At 39.1% G+C, this 19,849-nt stretch overlaps 1 long non-coding RNA gene across 1 annotated transcript; it reads right to left on the bottom strand.

The window, feature by feature from the left end:
* Positions 1-3,207: 3,207 nt before the first annotated feature.
* On the bottom strand, positions 3,208-19,761 carry LOC139356390 (uncharacterized). Its single transcript, XR_011608185.1, has 2 exons — positions 19,373-19,761; positions 3,208-3,644 (listed from the first exon to the last, which is right to left on the bottom strand). It is a non-coding gene; the product is annotated as an uncharacterized lncRNA (long non-coding RNA).
* Between the last annotated feature and the right edge of the window lie 88 nt (positions 19,762-19,849).

The raw sequence follows: 19,849 nt of genomic DNA, 5'->3' as shown, positions 1-19,849 counted from the left end.
TCTGTACTAAAAATGCAAAAATTAGCCTGGCGTGGTGATGCCCTCCTATAATCCCAGCTACTCAGGGGGCTGAGGCAGGAGTATTGCTTGAACCCGGGAGGCAGAGGCTGCAGTGAGCCAAGATCACACCAGTGCACTCCAGCCTAGGAGACAGAGTGAGATCCTGTCTCTAAATAAACAAATAAATAAAACAAAACAGGTGGGTAGCAGGGTAGCTAAGGTAGCAGATGTTACCAAGGGTCTGAATCAATGGATGGGGTTTTCATTGCAGCCACATAAACAAATTTGAAATTAAATAATAGATTTCTCTTTTCTTAAGAGTCCTTTAACCATCGCATCTTCGGAATGCATTCCCAGTCTGTATGGGCATCTTTTCCCAAGCTGCAATCTGCCATCACACAGCCTAAGCAGTCCTCTCTCTCAGGTGTCCCCTCTTATTCCGTGATTCCCCAGGTCCCTTCACCTTTAGCGCTCCCCTAAATTAGAATCTATTTAATTACAGGACAGAGCAATGGGCTCTCTGCTTCTTCCTCATGTTGAGGTCTGTTCACCTTCTGCATGTCTGAAAACACATTCATCACTTTGCTAAACAAAAGACCACCTGTTCGCCCCTGGGTAGCACTGAAGAACCGGCAAACACTTTGCAATTTCCGTCTTTCTTCTGTAACCCTTTCCCTGTGTAACTCCTCCCAAGCTCTGTAAGTGGAAGAATTCAATATGGACATTTTTTTCCCCCATTGATAAGAATTATCTAGCATACTCCATACACATGCTGAAAGGAAGCAGTGATTAGTCAGTTTTTAATATTTGCTATATACTGTACTGAAGTGTAAAATACACATTGAAAAATACACAGTTCATAAGTGTACATACCTATTTTTATAAACCGAACATACCCGTCACCAGCATCCAGAACAAGAAACAGAACAGTACAAGCATTCCAGAACCCTCTGTTCCCTCTACCCATCAGTATAATATTTTCTAATGAAAAAGAGTTTGTATATGCCAGCCTTTGCTCTCTAAACAAGAGCTTCACAATGAGTAACTGGTTTTATTACTGTGTTGTATCCAATCAGAAGTGCCTACATGAGGCACAATTGCTTATATTAGTTTGTATACAAGTCATTGAAAATGCAGCGATTGTGCTAACCTTGTGGTTTAAGTTTCACAAGGGAAAGAGAGAAACTTCATAGGTCCTTGTCCTGGGGTTCCTCAGAGTCCATCAGTCATTCTTAGGTAGGGTTCTCTCCTTATCACCTGAGAACTCCTGATTTTCCTTGGGTTCCATGGATATGATTTATTCTAGTAAGTGATGACAGCTCTGCCGGCAGAGTTCACACTAACTGCATGTGATACTTATTGCTCCTAGAATCACCAACACCACCATTTTATACTGTAGTTGTTCCTGTACATATGGGACCCAAAGTCGTGGAAATCTCTACGCAATGGATCTCATCTCTGGCAGCATGTTGGAATTATCTGAATAATTTTTTTAAAGCTCATGCCCCACCCTAACCTAAGGCATGGGACTTTCTTGAGGGATGGCATCCAACATCAGTAGCTTTAACTTCCAGATGTTTCTAAAGTGTGACTCAGGTTGAAAGGCAGTGCAACTTCTCACCCTCTCCGTGAAGCTGCCTTCTATCTCAATGTTAGACATATCAGCAACTCTGAGAGAACTACATTCTCAAGATGATCAAATTTAGCTCAAGCTTGATTCTCTACCTCTTAAACATTGGATAGGGCACCATTTTATTTTTTTCACATTAAGAGACTATCCTTAAGTTGTTAGAAACTGGCAGAACCCTTCTATTATATTCCAATTTACTTCTGTTGAGCACTGGGCAGGAATGATCAGGTCACCTTGGATGGAGATCTGATCATTAGAATCCACTCCCAGGATAAGCCCAGTCTTCTCCAGCACTAAATTGTGCCTTCTTTGGGTCACCTTTGGTAGAAGAAAAAATATATTTTTCTGATAAACCTCTTACTTTTAAGCCCTGGCTTTGAACCCAGGTTCTCAAGTCAGCCCTTCATAGTACAACCCCTGGGAGAAATCACTGTCATTGATGTAACTATTATCGATGGGACTGGCTAAATTAATGATAATGATAATAACCATTATCTACTGAAGATGTGCTAGTTTCCAGACATTATGTATTCACTGTGTTAAATAATGCAATCGACCCTTAAAGGTAGGTATAATTCATTCCATTTTACATGTGAAGAAATCGAGGCTCAAAAACTGGAATGACTTGCCTCAAGATCATACAGACAGCAAATGACTGAATGAAGCTTTGAAATTAAGGCTGTCCAATTAGATGCTGCTACCTTTAATAAACAAAGCTGACATTTCATGTCTCGCCTCTAAGGCAAAACCATTAACTCTTCTTAAGCGTTCTTATCTCAACCCTGGATTCCCCAAGTCTTCCCCAGTTACAACAAAGCTCAGGGCTGTCCTCCTCCTTCAAAGTCTCGTATGAAAGTAGCGGTGGCTCACGACTGTAATCCCAGCACTTTGGGAGGCTGAGGCAGGCGGATCACGAGGTCAGGAGTTTGAGACCAGCCTGACCAACATGGTGAAACACCGTCTCTACTAAAAATACAAAAATTAGCTGGATGATTACAGGCACATGCCTGTAATCCCAACTACTCAGGAGGCTGAGGCAGGAGAATCGCTTGAACCTGGGAGGTGGAGGTTGCAGTGAGCCGAGATCGTGCCACTGCACTCCAGCCTGGGTGACAGAGTGAGACTCTGTCTCAAAAAAAAAAAAAAGTAGTTATCTATTGTTCTTCACCCAGGGCCCTGTCTTCTTTTAGGAGATAGCTGCCTAGCTCCTAAATAGCAACAGTTCTATGGTCTGTGCAAAATCTGATGAGTTCATCTTTGGTTCTTCCTGGATCATACCTTCACTCTATGAGAGTTTTCCAAATACAGTGCCTCAGCCAGGATTGACTCTAATGTCAGGGATTTTAGGCTCCTTGAAGGGAGAGTAATATTGGGAGTTTTTAGAGATTTTCTGAATGGGCCGGTCAGCACTCTTTGGTTGGCAAGTAAGGGGAACCCAAATGTAATCTGGCTTAAAGGATAAGAGAGTATACTGTCAACACATTGGAAATGTAGGGGAGGAAGAAAACCTTAATTTTCTTTATCTTCCTACATTCTCTAACAGGGGACCTGTGAATTAGACTGATGAAAGACAGATGACCAAGAGGAAAACATAGTTTATTACCATATGCAGCATGCAAACACGCAAGAGAAACCCAGTGATAAGTAATTCAAAGGGGTGGTTAGAATCTGGGGTTATATAACATCTTAACAAAGGGCAATAAATTTATGGAGAAAACAAAGGAAGAGGCTTTAGGCTTTCAAGGTCTGAAAATTATGGGAAGGTAAATATATGGGGGAAGCAAATGGAACAGGATTTGTTTGTGAAGGTCCGACTTGACACCCACTTTCGATCTTCTTCATGGCGATAAAACTTCTCCAGGAAAGGGGACTTATGGCAATCTTCATTTCTGAAAAGCTTCTGCTTTTAGCTCTGGGAAGGATTCTTTCTGCATCTATTGGATCTCAAATACTTTCAGCTCAAAATAATCCATATGCCAAAGTGATATATTTTGGGGTTGCATATTTTGATAACCTACAGAAACACCAGAGAGTGAAAGAACTGATGAATACATAGCTTTCTGGAATATAGAATACAACACTTTATTTTTATTATTTTTATTTTTGTATTTTTAAATTTCCCATATGTTATTGGGGAACAAGTGGTGTTTGGTTACATGAGTAAGTTCTTTAGCGGTGATTTGTGAGATTTTGGTGTGCCCATCACCTGAGCAGTATACATTGCACCCTACTTGTAGTCTTTTATTCCTCAACCCCTTCCCACTCTTTCCCCCTGAGTCCCCAAAGTCATTCTTAAGGCTTTACACCCTCATAGCTTAGCTCCCACTTATGAGTGAGAACATACGATGTTTGATTTTCCATTCCTGAGTTACTCCACTTGGAATAATAGTTTCCAATCTTATCCAGGTCACTGCAAATGCCATTAATTCATTCATTTTTATGGCTGAGTAGTATTCCATCATATATATATATGCCACAGTTTCCTTATCCACTAGTTGATTGATGGGCACTTGGGTTGGTTCCACATTTTTGCAATTGCAAATTGTCCTGCTATAAACATGTGTGTGCAAGTATCTTTTTCGTATAATTTCTTTTCCTCTGTGTGGATACCCAGTAGTGAGATTGCTGGATCAAATGGTAGTTCTACTTTTAGTTCTTTAAGGAATCTCCACACTGATTTCCATAGTGGTTGTACTAGTTTACATTCCCACCAGCAGTGTAGAAGTGTTCCCTGTTCACCGCATCCATGCCAACATCTACTATTTTTTTTTACTTTTTTATTACAGCCATAGAATACAGCACTTTAAATGAACTACAGCTACATCTCTCAACATAGTTAAACCCCCAAAACATAGTTAAACCCCCTGGATGAAAAAGGCAAATTGCAGAAGTATTTGTATAATTTGATAAAATAATAAAATATTAAATTCTGTTAAGTTTGAGGATGCATAAATAAGTAGGTAAAAATATAACATCATGTATAGGCATGACAAACACTGAATTTATGACAGTAATTATTGTATTAGTCCATTTTCACGCTGAAGACATACCCAAGACTGAGAAGAAAAAGAGGTTTAATTGGACTTCCAGCTCTACATGGCTGGGGAGACCTCAGAATCATGGCGAGAGGCTGCCATCGTGACAGCAAGAGAAAATGAGGGAGAAGAAAAAGTGGAAACCCCTGATAAACCCGTCAGATCTTGTGAGACTTATTCACTGTTATGAGAATAACATGGGAAAGACTTGACCCCATGATTCAATTACCTCCCCCTGGGTCCCCTCCATGACACTTTGGAATTCTGGGAGATACAATTCAAGTTGAGATTTGAATGAGGACACAGCCAAACCATATCAATTTTCATATCATATCATATTTTCCTCTGGGTGAGAGGAAAATAATAGATTGTATCAGGGAGGAGCACACAGGGGGTTCTTGAAATTGTCTTTAATGTTTAGTGCTTCATGTTAATAACATAATGTTTGATGCTTAATACATTTGATAAAACTGGTTATTCTTATTATTCCCTATAGATGTATATGTTTAAAATATTTCATAATTTTCTTTAAAAAAGGAAACTAGCTCCTGTCACAGAAAGATCTATGAGTATCTGGCTGTGAGTCTGACTCAATCCAGAGGATCCTGTGGTGGTACCAGGAGCTGTCTCCAGCTTTTGGAGTTACTTTCTTTGCTCTGGGTGCTATTCTCTTTTAGGTTTTTCATTCTCAGTAGCTAGAGGGCTCCTAATACCTCTAGGGCCCTATCTTAACCTGTTGGCATCTCTTGCAAAATGGACTTCTCTTTTTTCAAAGTTTCTGCAAGAGTCCTAGAATTTCACCCCATTGAGTAATGTACCCATCCTTGAATTACATCATTTTCATGCGTGGACTGAGCTGATAGGCTGGACCTTTTTAATGGGCACCCTCTGGAATTGGTGAGATAGGAGATCAGCTTCTTTCAAAGGACATTAAGCGAGAGGTTTCTCAAGGAAAATACGAGTGTGTTAACTGAACCAGGAGAAACAGATTTGGGGTAATAAGAAACAGTAGATATCTAGTCTTCCCCAAAGAATTGCGTGTACACTATATCAATGATTATCTTAGAACAGTGCCTGCTATGCTCTCCCATATCTAAGTGACAGTAAGTTAAAGGGAAACATGAATTTGTGTCACTTGGGAATATGCCTACATATGCAAATTCATAAATGAAATGTCAGAAAATGTAATTGAACAGTATATAAAGGAATAACTTACCAAGATGAATCAAGATAAATCTTAGGATAAAATAATACAACAAAATCCATTACAAGATCCAACATAATACATTACATTAATAAGTTATGAGAAATGACAAACCATAGGTGAAGCTCTACAGATATTCCCACTAGAATTAGAAATAAGAAAAAAAGTGATGCATGTTATTGTCACTATTATTTTATTTTTTCTAAAATGGTAGTCAATGCATTAAAATAAAAAGCAGATACAAAAATTATAGTAAATAGAAAGTGAGAGAATTGTCCTATCAACAAAAGATCAAAACTAACAGACATGGACAGATTCAGTTCACTTTATCAGCAAGAAGAACCTAATCTAAAAGACAAAGACACAAGCATGCTTTGGAACAGTAGCAGTGGGAGTATTAGACACAGAGCCAGGTTGTTCTAAGAATTATCCCAAAACTAGAGAAAAAGAACAGGACACAGCCCCCAGGCAATGGGGCTGGCAGGAATGAGGCTGGAAGCAGATTCTAGCCAGCTGGCCTGATTCATAGATCAGATTCCAGCCAGTTGACACTGTGAGTAGAGAAGCTCTGACTCTCCAAGTGCTGTAGGTAGGAGAGTTAGGTAGGGGCCTAGACTTTCCATAGTGTGTATTTGCCAACACCTACTGGTGCACTGGAGCTATAGGCATACTTGCCATGAGTACTCTCACATGAGAACAGTAGGGCAAGAGATTTTGATATGGTGCTGGGCTGGCTCATTGTTCGTTTGGTGGAGGGAGAGGCAGTCTATTTCTAAATGGATACTCCTTTGACAATATAATTGGGTTGATGGCAGAGGGCAGAAGGCCACAGTATTACAGCCTTCTTTGTACCTGTATTTGTTGGGTACTGAGTTCTTGTCCCATGTCCAAGAAGAATGAGGCTACTCTGACAATCGAAGGGTGAGAAGGGTGGAGAAGAATTTTACTGAGCAATGGAACAGCTCTCAGAAGATGGGGGATGTGAGGGTGATCCTTCACCTGAAGTTTGGCGGTCTCTCAGTGTGACTGGATCTGGGGCTTTTATGGGCTCAGAATGGGGAATGCGTGCTGATTGGTTTGTGAGTATGCAAAAAATAAGGCTAAAACAAAGGCACCACTCAAAGGTGGGCACAACAGTTCAGAAAACCAATTAGGAAAGGGTTGGTATATGTAAAATAGGTGAAGGGTGGGAATCAATCCGAGGAAAGCACACCAAATGGGAAGAGAGGTTCTCAATCCAGTGCAAGGATTTACACGGGACTGTCTTTGACTTGAAGGTAGGGTTTCACTGGGACCTGCCTCTGCCTGCCATGGATTTGTCTGCCTCCTGCCTCTATCATGACCATGGACATGGGCTCAGTTATGAACATTCATGGCATGGTAGGGGTAACTATCCTGGACAAATTACCAAGATCACAAAATTGGGTCTGATCCTATTCAGCATACCAAAGATGACTGCTCTTATGCCAAAATGGCCATTGGGTAGTGCATACATTGGATAGATCCAATAGCCATGCAATATTGTTGAAAATTGAAGAAGGTAGGTTGAAATTTGTTTCCTGAACCCAATCAGGTAAGCTCCTTGCTTAAACAAAATGTAAACATTCTACATAGGATTTAAATAAGATTCAAAGTCTCATAATATAACATGTAAACTGTTCAGAATATAATCCAAAATTATTCAGTTTACAAAGAATCAGGGACAACTCAAAAAGACAATAAGCAGATTCCAGTACTGAGATGATGCAGATTTTGAAATATCAAAGAACAAAAGTAGGACAAGTTTAAATATTTCAATTAGCTTCATTGCAATTGTAGAATAGGGCAAAACTTCATTCCATAAAATAGAATAAATGCTCTGATGAGCTGAGCAGAAGAGGTTGACTTTATAGACAGAGAAGAGATGCAGAAAGCAGAAGCAAAGAACAAAAAGCATATTAGTTATTTCAAAGCTATTCTTTTTCTTGTAAGGCTGGGACAGGGAGAAAGAACAATAGAAAAATAACTGATTAGTTAATATCAGTTTACTTCAGGCTACTTTGTGTGTTTTAATTTTTTTATTGATATATAATATTCACATGTATTTATTGGGTATATGTAATATTTTGTTACATGCATAGAATGTGTGATAATCGAATCAGGATATTTCAGGTGTCCATAATTTTGAATAATTATCATTTCTATATTTTGAGAACATTTCAAATTGTCTCTTCTAGCTATTTTGAAATATATGATACGTTGTTAACTATACTCACCCTACTCCACTATCAATCATTAGACCTTATTCCTTCTATTTAAATGTATGTTTGTTCCATTAACCAATCTGTGTTCATTCCCTTACTCCCAGCACATAGCCTTCCCTGCCTCTGGTATCTATCGTTCTACTCTGCCTCCTTGGGATCAACTTTTTTAGCTCTCACATATGGGTGAGAACATTCGATATTTGTCTTTCTGTGCCTGGTGTATTTCACTTAACGTGATGACCTCCGGTTCCATCCATGCTGCTGAAAATGACAGGATTTCATTCTTTTTTATGGCTGGTAGTATTCTATCGTGTACATGTACCATGTTTCTTTATTCATTTATCTGTCAATGGACACTTAAGTTGATTCTGTATCTTTGCTATTGTGAATAGTGCTGCAGTAAATACAAGAGTGAAGGCATCCCTTTGATATACTGATTTCTTTTCCTCTGAATAAATACCCAGTAGTGGGATTGCAGGAGCATAAAGAAGTTCAAGTTTTAATTTTTCCACTCAAAAACTCTGATATCTGATTAAAAAAAAATTCACTAAAGGTACAGGTTAAAAAATCAACATATACAAATCAGTAGCATTTCTACACACCAATTATGAACTAAGAAAGCAATCAAGAAAACAATCTCATTTCCAATAGCTACAGAATAAAACAAAACAAAGCAAAATAAAATATTTAGGAATAAATTTAACCAAGGCAGTGAAAGAGATCTAAAGACAAACTGCAAAACACTGATGACGGAAATTTGAGAGGACACAGACAAGACATCCCATGCTCATGGGATCCATCTTGAGTTGATTTTTGTATATGGTGAGAGATGGGTCCAGTTTCATTCCTCTGCATATGGATGTACAATTTTCCTAGCACCACTTATTGAAGAGGATGTCTTTTCCATAATGTATGTTTATTTTATTTTATTTTATTCTGTAGCAATTTACAGATTCAATGCATTCCCTATCAAAATACCAATATCATTTTTCACAGAAATAAAAAAAAATCTTAAAGTTCATGTGAAGCCAAAAAGGAGCGTGAATAATCAAAACTTTCTTGAGCAAAAAGAACAAAGCTAAAAGCACACTACCTGACTTCAAAATATATTATAAGGTTATAGTAACCAAAACAGCATGGTATTGGTATAAAAACAGACAGTTAGACCAATGGAACAAAATGGAGAACCAAGAAATAAATCCATGTATTTACAGCCAAACTGATTTTTAATATAAGTGCCAAGAACATACATTATGGAAAAGACACCCTTTTCAATAAATGGTGTTTGGAAAATTGTATATCCATAGGCAGAGGAATGAAACTGGACCCATCTCTCACTATATACATAAATCAACTCAAGATGAATTAAAGACTAATGCAAGACCCAAAACTATAAAGCTGCTAGAAGAAAACACGGGAGAAATAATGCAGGACACTGGTGTAGGGAAAGATATTATGGCTAGGACCTCAAAAGCACAGGCAAAAAACCAAAAATAAACAAATAGGACAATATTAAACTAAAAAGTTTCTGCACAGCAAAGGAAACAATCAACGGAGTGAAGAGACAACCTGTTGAATGGAAGAAAATATTCACAAACTACTCATCCCACGAGGGACTAATATCAATAATGTACAAGGAACTCAACTCAATAGTAAAAAATAAAATAAGCAAGTGGGAAAAAGACATGAATGATATTTCTCAAAAGCAGGCATACAAATGACCAACAGGTACATGAAAAAATGCTCAACATCACAAATCATTAGGGAAATGTAAATCAAAACTACAATGAGATATTATCTTACCCCAGTTAAATGGCTCTTAAGACACACACACACACACACACACACACACACACACACCCCAAAACAAAACAAACAAACAAACAAAAAACCAGCGACAACAAAACCCAGATACTGGCAAAGATGTGGAGAAAAGGGAAACTAGCAAGGATGTGGTGAAGAAAAGGGAACTCTTACTGTTAGTGGGAACATAAATTAGCACAGCCACTTTATGGACACAGATATTGTCCACGAAAACACTGTCGAGATTTCTTAGGCTACTTCTTTTGTGTAAGGATTTAAGTAGAGGAAGCTTCATTATCATAGGGATTGAAGGTTAGACTGAAGATTGCTGTTATGTCTCTTGCGATTTCTCTGAAGGTCAGGTAACAACTTAGTTTGGGTTTGGTGACATGAAACTGTAGCATGGATGACTCCATTTTGATTTTTAGTCTGGTCTTTTGGGGCCTAGAGCAAGAGCTTAGTTCAAAAAAGTGACCTCCTACAGTTTTTATTTAACAGAAATTATTGCTAGGTATGGTGGCAGATGCCTGTAGTCTCAGCTACCCTGGAGGCTGAGGCAGGAGGATTGCTTGGACCCAGGAGTTTGAGGCTGTAGTGTGCGATACTCATGCCTGTGAATAGCTACTGTATTCCAGCCATAAAAACTGAATAGAAATTTAGAACTGAAAAACACAGTAATTTAAACTAAAAAAAACAAAAACAAAAACAACTCACTGTATGGGCTTAATGGCAAAATAGAGATGTCAGAGGAAAGACCCAGTATATGTGAACAAATTTCAATAGAAATGATCATTAGATCATTTCTCTGAGTAACAGAGAAAAAGATATGAAAACACCCACATGGACTCAGGGACCTGTGCGACAATAACGAAAGATTTAACCTTTATGTCACCAGAAAGAGAGAAGAAAAAGTGGTGCCAACAAAACTATTTAAAAAATTGGCTAAAAATCCTGAAATTTGGCAGACAACATAAACCTACGGATTTAAGAAAATCAGCAAATCTTGAATAGGATAAAACCAAGGAAACCCACTCCAAGACACATGTAACCATGAACTAAAGACAAATAAAAAGTCTTGAAAGCCATCAGACACAAATAGCTCATTACTTATACAGAGAGAATGATGCAAATGACTGTGGAGTTCTCCTCAGAAACCATAGGGGCCAGAAAAAAGTGAGACAGTTTTCAAGTGATGAAAGAAAATAACTGTTAATTCGTAATTGTATGTCTGGTAAAAAATAATATGTTTCAGGAATAAAAGTGGAAGACATTCTTAGATTAAGTATACTTGGAAAACTATTAATTAAGAACAACCAACAGAAATGATAGGTATATGGGCATATATAATGGGCTATTATTTTTTCTTTAGTCCTTTAAATATGTTTGAAAGCAAAAATTTTAACAATGTTGAAACTTCCCTTGCAAAATTATGACTGAGACAGTGAAACAGAGCTAATCTAACCTAATCTCTTGGTTCTAACCTTTAAACTATCCTTGTTCCTTTCTGGGCATAGGCTGAACTAACTTTGGGGGAACTTAGTTTAAAGTTTATAGTTTAAAACAAAGTGGATAACAGCCCTTTCCCAAAACAAACCTTCTTCTTGCCTAGGGACTATACTGCCTTTGCAGGACTAACCAATTAACCACAAGATTAGAAATTATGGTTTAGGAGTCATGCAGCTGGAGGCTGCAAGACTCTGACCCTCCCTAAACTGCTCCTAAGATCAGTGCTTGAGATATTTTGCAGACCCTGCACTTGTTGGATCAGCTGGCACCACCCAGATTGATACACCAATCAGCACTCCTGGCTCACTGGCTTCCCCCTACCAACTAAGTTGTCCTTAAAATCTCTGATCGCTGAGTGCTGCTTGGGGAGACTGATTTGATTAATAATAAAACTCTAGTCTCCTGCACAGCTGGCTCTGTGTGAATTACTCTTTCTCTCTTGCAATTCCCCTGTCTTGATAAATTGGCTCTGTCTAGGCAGTGGGCAAGGTGAACCCACTGGGTGGTTACAATGTCTGGTGAGGATTTCAATGAATGTAGATGTAATGTACAAGACAGCCATAACGGAAGAGGGGGAAGTTACAGGAATCTATGAAATAAATGAAAATATATCATATTTAAATTTGTAGGATGCAGCTAAATCAGTGTTTAGTGGAAATTTTCTGCCATTAAATACTTTATTAGAAGAAAGATCTCAAATCAATAACCAAACTTCCTTATGTAAAACTGGAGGAACAAGAACAAAAATCAAGCAGTAAGAAGGAAATAAGAAAGGTAAGAATATCAATGAAATTGAAAACAGAAAAATGAGAAAAGTCAATAAAACTAAAAGTTGGTTCTTTGAAAAGATCAATAAATTGGATAAATCTCTAGCAGGAGTGACACACACAAAAAATGTGAAGTCCAAATTACCAATATCAGGAAAGAAATAGGGGAAATCACTATATAACCCTGCATACTTTAAAAAGATAATAAACAACTTCCCTCACATAAATTTGACAGCTTAGTTGAACCGGAGTAATTTCTAAAAAACACAAACTCCCCAAACTGACCAAAATAAAATAGATAATTTAATAGTCCTGTGACTATTGTAAATCATTAATTCTCCGTTGAAAATTTCCTGAAAAAGAAATCTCCAGGCTCAAATAGTTTTGCCGGTAAATTCTACCAAACATATAAAGAAGGAATAAAACCAATTCCATGCAACTTCTAAAGAAATTAAATCAGTAACAAATAACCTTCCAAAACATAAAGCACCAGGCCCAGATGCTTTCACTGGTAAATTTTACAAACACTTAAGGAAGAGTTAAGTTTGAATTTAGGTCAATTTTCCAAAATCTCTTTTAGAAAATAGTGAAGAAAAGCCTTCCCAACCAATTTTATGAGGTCAGCATAAAATACCAAAATTAGACAAAGACAATAGACAGTAGGCCAGGAGCAGTGACTCACCCCTGTAATCCTAGCATTTTGGGAGGCTGAGGTGAGTGGACCACAAGGTCAGGAGATTGAGACCATCCTGGCTAACATGATGAAACCCCGTCTCTACTAATAATACAAAAAAAAAAAAAAAAAAAAAAATTAGCCAGGCGTGGTGGTGGGTGCCTGCAGTCCCAGCTACTCAGGAGGCTGAGGTGGGAGAATGGCGTGAACCGGGGAGGCAGAGTTTGCAGTGAGCCGAGATTGTGCCACTGTACTCCAGCCTGGGCAATAGAGCGAGACTCTGTCTCAAAAAAAAAAAAAAAAAAAAAAAAAGAAATCCTTCCCCATCAGAGTGTTATATTTGTTATAATTTATGGAGTTACATTGACACATCATTATCACCCAAAGACCACAGTATATATTAGGGCTTACTCTTGCTGTTGTACATTTTATGGGTTTGAATAAATGTATATGGTATGTATCCACTATTATAGTATCATGGAAAGTAGTTTCGCCGACCTAAAAAAATCCTTTATTCTATGCCTATTCATCCCTTCCTCCCTACTAACTTCTACCAACCACTGATCTTTTTACTGTGTCTATAGTTGTATCTTTTCCAGAATGTAATATAGTTGGGATTATATAATATGCAGACTTTTCAGATTGGCTTCTTTCACTGAGTAACATGCATTTAAGTTTCCTCCATGTCTTTTCATGACTTGTTAGTTCATTTCTTTTCCATGCTGAATGATATTCCATTCTCTGGCTCGAACACAGTTAATATATCCATTTTCCTACTGAAGGATATCTTGGCAGGCTGATATCCTTGCAGGCTGACACAAGCAGCGCTGTCTGAGGGTCCATGGGACAGGATAGCTGGGGCTGAGAAGAAGGTCATTGCACTGTTTTTTCCATTTTGACTTGCTTCCAAGTTTTGGCAATTGTGAATAAAACTGCTACAAACATAGGAGGGCAGGTTTTTGTGTGGACATACATTTTAACTTCTTTGGGTAAATACCAAGGAGCACATTTGCTGAATTGCCTGGTAAGAGTCTGTAAATGTAGTAGTATAAGGAACCATCAAACTGACTTCCAAAGTTGCTCTGCCATTTTGCATTTCCACCAGCAATGAATCAGAGTTCCTGTTGCTCCATATCCTACTCAGCATTTGGTGTTGTCAGTGTTCTGGATGTTGGCCATCCTAATAGGTGTGTAGTGGTATCTCATTGTTTTCTTAATTTTTATTTCCCCAATGACATATGATTTAGAGCATCTTTTCATAAACGTATTTGCCATCTGTGCATCTTTTTTGGTGAGGTATCTCTTAAGGTCTTTGGTCCAGTTTTTGGTTAGATTGTTAGTTTTCATATTATTGAGTTTTAAGGTTTCTTTGTACATTTTGGATAGCAGTCTTTTGGCAGAGGCATCTTTTACAAATATTTTCTCCTAGTCTGTAACTTGTCTTCTGATTCTTTTAACATTGTCTTTCTCAGAGAAAATTTTTAAAGTTTTAATTATGTCCAGCTTGTCAGTTTCTTTCACGGATCATGAAACGTCTTCAGTGTTGTATCTAAAAAGTCATTGCCATACTCAAGGTTATCTAGATTTTCTCCTATGACATCTTCTAGGAGCTTTATAGTTCTGTGTCACACATTAGGTCCGTAATCCATTTTGAGTTAGTTTTTGTGAAAAGTGTAAGGTCTGTTTCTAGATGCATTTTTTCACATGTGACTCTCCAGTTTTTCCAGCACCATTTGTTGAGAAGATTATTTCCTATCCATTGTATCGCCTTTGCCCCCTTGTCAAAGATCAGTTGACTATTTATGTGGATCCCAGGCTTTTATCATATTGACTCTGCCATCTTTTCCTCCTGCTCATGCTATCATGGATTGATGTCTCTTGCCCACAAAGCCTCTTAAAGTTGCATAATCATAGCTGGGCATGGTGGCATGCACCTATAGTCCCAGCTCCTGGGGAGGCTAAGGCGGGAGGATCCTTTGAGCCCAGGAATTAGAGGCTGCAGTGCTTTATGATCATTCCTGTGAAGAGCCACTGCACCCCAGCCTGGGAACATAGCGAGAAAACTGCCTCTTCAAAACGTTTCATCGGCCAGGCGTGGTGGCTTACGCCTGTAATCCCAGCACTTTGGGAGGCTGAGGTGGGCAGATCATGAGGTCAGGAGATCAAGACCATCCTGGCTAACATGGTGAAACCCCGTCTCTACTAAAAATACAAAAAATTAGCCGGGCATAGTGGTGGATGCCTGTAGTCCCAGCTACTCGGGAGGCTGAGGCAGGGAAATGGCGTGAACCCGGAGGCAGAGCTTGCAGTAAGCCGAGATCGCGCCACTGCACTCCAGCCTGGGCAATAGAGTGAGACTGTCTCAAAAAAAAAAAAAAAAAAACAGTTTCATCATCATTGTTGATGGTAACTTTCCTGAAAACACTGTTTGTGCCGAAGATGCTGTCTCTTAATTCTTCCAAGGAAGTGAGCTTTGGGTGCTCAGGTCAATGAGTAAATGAACAGAATGGTTAGTCAGGGTCCCAGCATGAAACAAAATCTAACTCAGATGTCTCAAGAGAGTATGGAGTATAACCAAAAGACTGTTTACAGCAGCATGGTCAGGTTAGGGCACCAGGAAAAGAGGAACCTAGAGATTAACTTCGGTAGGCAGCCTTTTCCACCCTAGATCTGAGGAAGCAAAGGCAGAAGATAGTGTTACCATAGCCCACTGAGTGCTGGGGTCAGCTTGGGGAGTCACATAAGAGGAACATGTAATATAGACCCAGGAGGTCAGATACTCCTCATCGACTCTGAATTTTACTAGGAAAACAGCATCATTTGTAGGTTGCAAGTTTAAAGTTTTTACTACATCCTGTAGAGCAGCAGTGCAACCTGACAGAATATTATCTCCCTGCTGGCACTTTAACTGAGTGGGCATTGGACCATCCCATTGTCTATCATAGTAGCTGCTTCCTGAGGTGGGGTCTGGTGATAACACCAGTGAAGTCCAAGGGCATGCCTGAACCCACAGCCACACTTCTGCTGTAAAATAAGTTCCTTGGTAGAAGGTGATATTATACAGATTGTAACAGAGAAAGTTGGAAAAGGGTCTGGGGTCAAATGGAAAAAACAGTGCAATGACCTTCTTCTCAGCCCCAGCTATCCTGTCCCATGGACCCTCAGACAGCGCTGCTTGTGTCAGCCTGCAAGCCTAAAGCAGCTACTCCAGCTTTTGACCCTGACCCTTCTAATCACAGGGCTAAAACCCCACCCAAGTGGTCAAAATGACATTTCAGCTACCTCTTCCACAGACTTTACTTCTAACCCCTCTCTCTAATCCCCAAGTCTTCACCCAAATAATTAAACAATGAAATGAACTCCTCTTTAAACCAGGTATGGTGGAATGTGCCTGAAGTCCCAACCACTTGGGTGGCTAAGAAAAGAGGATCTTTTGAGCCCAGGAGTTTAGAGTCCAGCCTGGGAAACATAGTGAGACCCTATCTCTAACAACAACAACAACAACAACAACAACAAAAGGTAAACTCTTCCGTGACTGCATACCAAAGCTCCTGTGCATACCAACCGAGGCAAGGAGAAGCAGTGCCTGGAGAGGGTGAGGGTAGTTTTGGAACCTTAGCTCAGCCAGGGACAATGGAGCTGGGGGCGGAGGTGGCAATGCTGTATGACTTCGCTCACTAAACTCCTAAATTGCAGCCACAGACGCCTGTTACACTTGGACCCAAGCAGTCCTACATAAGCCATGAGTCACAGTGCTCATGCTGGTACCTGTTCACAGAATGTGAGTTCTCCAAGCAGCATTTCTCTTCTCTTCATTACTGATGCGATTACTAAGGGTGGAGAAAAGTCAATGGCCTGAATCTGTTTTTATCTGTCATCTGTTGTCTATCTCTGGGGCTGCCCGCTGTAGGAATGTTACTGACAGCAACATGTGATGGGCCTTCTCCATCACATCTCCAAGTGGTATCGCCATTTCAATTTCTTCCTATGTACTGGGCTTGCTCATTGCTCATCCCAAACTTCAGGTCTTAAGAATATTGCCATAGACATTTCTTTATGAGGTGATCATATATTTGGAGTATGGTAAAAATAATTAATACTAGAAGATGGATCCACAGGGGAAAGGGCAGTCAGGTATGTCTGAAACCTAAGAAAGGATTTGGCTGTTTTCCAGGGAGGTAAGGATAATACCATATAGAACAGAATACCTAGGCCAAATTGTTGGTTAGGAATGCCATCTCCTTGGTTCATTTTTTTAGTGTCTTGCTATCTGCCCTGAATCTTGGAACCACTGCTCTAAAAGAGTTCTGAAAAATTTTGCCTTCAAGGTTCACCTTTACATAAAATTCACTATGGCTGAAACGAAGCTCATATTCCTTCTTGTTTCTATCTTGGGTTTTCTCTTGGATTGGTAGTGCTGAGGCTTGAAACATTTGGAGAAATGTTTGATGTTTTTCTTTCCCTTTTTTTCCCTCTCCTTCACTAAGCATGGGACAATTATTCCTTATGTCTTTTACATACATCTGTTTATTGCCAGCCCCCATGTAGGGATGTCTTGGCAGTTGTGTATGTTGGCCTGAACCTCAGGAGAAAAATCTCAGCCAGAGATATACATTTGGGGATGAAGAAGCCAAGAAGGCAACCGGGGACAGTGTAAGTAGAGCAAGAAGATAAAACCAGGCTAAAATCCTAAAGACAAAATTGTTTAAAAAATGAGCAAGAAGATTACAGAAAAAAAACACAAACTGAGAAATAGCCAAGAGGTGGTGCATGCCTGTAATTCCAGTAATTCAGGAGGCTGAGGCAGGGGGATTGCTTGAGGCCAGCAGTTTGAGACCAGCAACATAGCAAGACCCCATCTCTAAAAAACTTTTTAAAAAATTAGTTAGGCGTGGTGATGCCTGCCTGCCGTTCCAGCTACTCAAAGGCTGAGATAGGAGGGTTACTTCTTGACCCCAGAAGTTAGAGACCACCCTGGGCAGCATAGCACTATCCCATCTGTTAAAAAAAAAAAAAAGAAAAAGAAAAGAAAAAGAAAAAAGAAAAAAGAAAAAAAGAAAAAAAGAAAAGTAAAAGAAAGAGAGAAAATGGCCAAAAGATGGAGGAAATCCAAGAGAAAATGATATTGCCAAAGTCTGTCAACAGTATTACAGGTTGCAAGAGATCGCCCTGGATTTATTGATTAAGTTTTTGTTTTTGTATTTATCTTGGTGTGAATAGTACCGTGCAATGGTTCTCAAACTTTTTGGTTGTACAAATTATTGTATATCTTACAAACTATTGAAGACCTGAAAGAGCTTTTGATTATAAGAACCCCAAAGAGATTACATCTCTTATTTATCCTACTAGAAATTAAAACTGAGAAAATTTTAAACATGTTAATTTATGTAAAAACAATAATAAACCTATTACCAGTTAATAGAAATATTTATGAAAATAACCAAAACAAAAAAATTGAGAACAGTGGCAATGTTTTACATTTTAGGAAATCCCTTTAATATCTGGCTTAATATAATAGAAAACCATTAAGTTCACATATCTTGTTCTGCCTTCAATCTGTTTTGCTATTACATGTTATTAGTATATAGCCTCTGGAAAACTCCATTATATTATCATTAGAGAATGTGCATAAAAAATATTAACTATGAAAATAGTTTGATCTTGCAACCCCCCTGAAAGGTTTTCAGGAATTTCTAGGGATCTGGGGACCCCACGGCAGGAGAGCTTGACAATACTGTGAACCTCATAAATAAGGTCTTTTTGTCGTGATGAAAAGTAAGCTAGATAGACTTGACTGAAATTTCAAGGGCTATTTGATGAGAAGGGGAGGTTGTTTCATTGACATTATTCTCTAAGGTTAGGAATGGACGCTACAACATTGATTCGATTAATTCATTCAGGATACATTTATTTAGCACACATTATGTGCCAGGAAGTACTCTAGACACTGAAGACATACCAGTAGACAAAACAAAAAATCCTTGCCTTCATGAGACTTCTAATAAAGTAGTAAAATATATAGTGTATCAGAGAGTGGTTAAGTCCTATGCAGAAAAAACAATGTAAAGAGGTCTAGAGAATGCTGGAGGGATTTGCATATTTCAGTAGAATGGACAGGGAAGGCCTCTTTAAGAATGCAACAGTTGAGCAAAGACCTGAAGGAGGTGAAGCCATTTGGATATCTTTTGAAAGGGCTTTTCCAGCTATTTAACAAATTAATTTAACATTTGAAATTTTATTTATATGTAGTCTTTAATCAAATATCTATTGTATATGACATTAGCTGCAGGTACAAGGAAATCAGACAAGAGAACTGAGGTTTATTGAGTGCCTGCCATGTAACAGGCACTGTGCTAAGTATTATGAATGAGGTTTGGTGTCTTCACTAAGATTTACAACTTAATGCAGGAGGCAAGGTGTAGACATACATTTCCTGCAGTGTGGGTGTAGCAGTTCTTATGAGAAGAGTTGGCTTGAAGTTGCACCGCCAGAAGTAATGCACTTGACCTACCTGAAGTCTAGGCCTCCATTTCAAGATGAATTAGGGTGTGGAGGGTGCTCTCCACTCTAACAGAGGGGAAGCCAGCAAGTTAATACCTGATCACACCTTTTATAGAGCGCTTTGGTTAACAATATGTCTTCACGCCGGGCACGGTGGCTCAAGCCTGTAATCCCAGCACTTTGGGAGGCTGAGATGGGTGGATCACGAGGTCAGGAGATCGAGACCATCCTGGCTAACACGGTGAAACTCCGTCTCTACTAAAAAATACAAAAAAAAACCTAGCCGGGCGAGGTGGCAGGCGCCTGTAGTCCCAGCTACTCGGGAGGCTGAGGCAGGAGAATGGCGTGAACCCGGGAGGCCGAGCTTGCAGTGAGCTGAGATCCGGCCACTGCACTCCAGCCTGGGCGACAGACCGAGACTCCGTCTCAAAAAAAAAAAAAAAAAAAAAATGTCTTCACAAGTTAACTCATTTAACCTTCATAACAA

Source organism: Macaca nemestrina, chromosome 9 (assembly GCF_043159975.1).
Source record: "Macaca nemestrina isolate mMacNem1 chromosome 9, mMacNem.hap1, whole genome shotgun sequence".
NCBI classification, from domain to species: Eukaryota; Metazoa; Chordata; class Mammalia; order Primates; family Cercopithecidae; genus Macaca; species Macaca nemestrina.
This window is presented reverse-complemented; position numbering and strand designations above follow the sequence as displayed.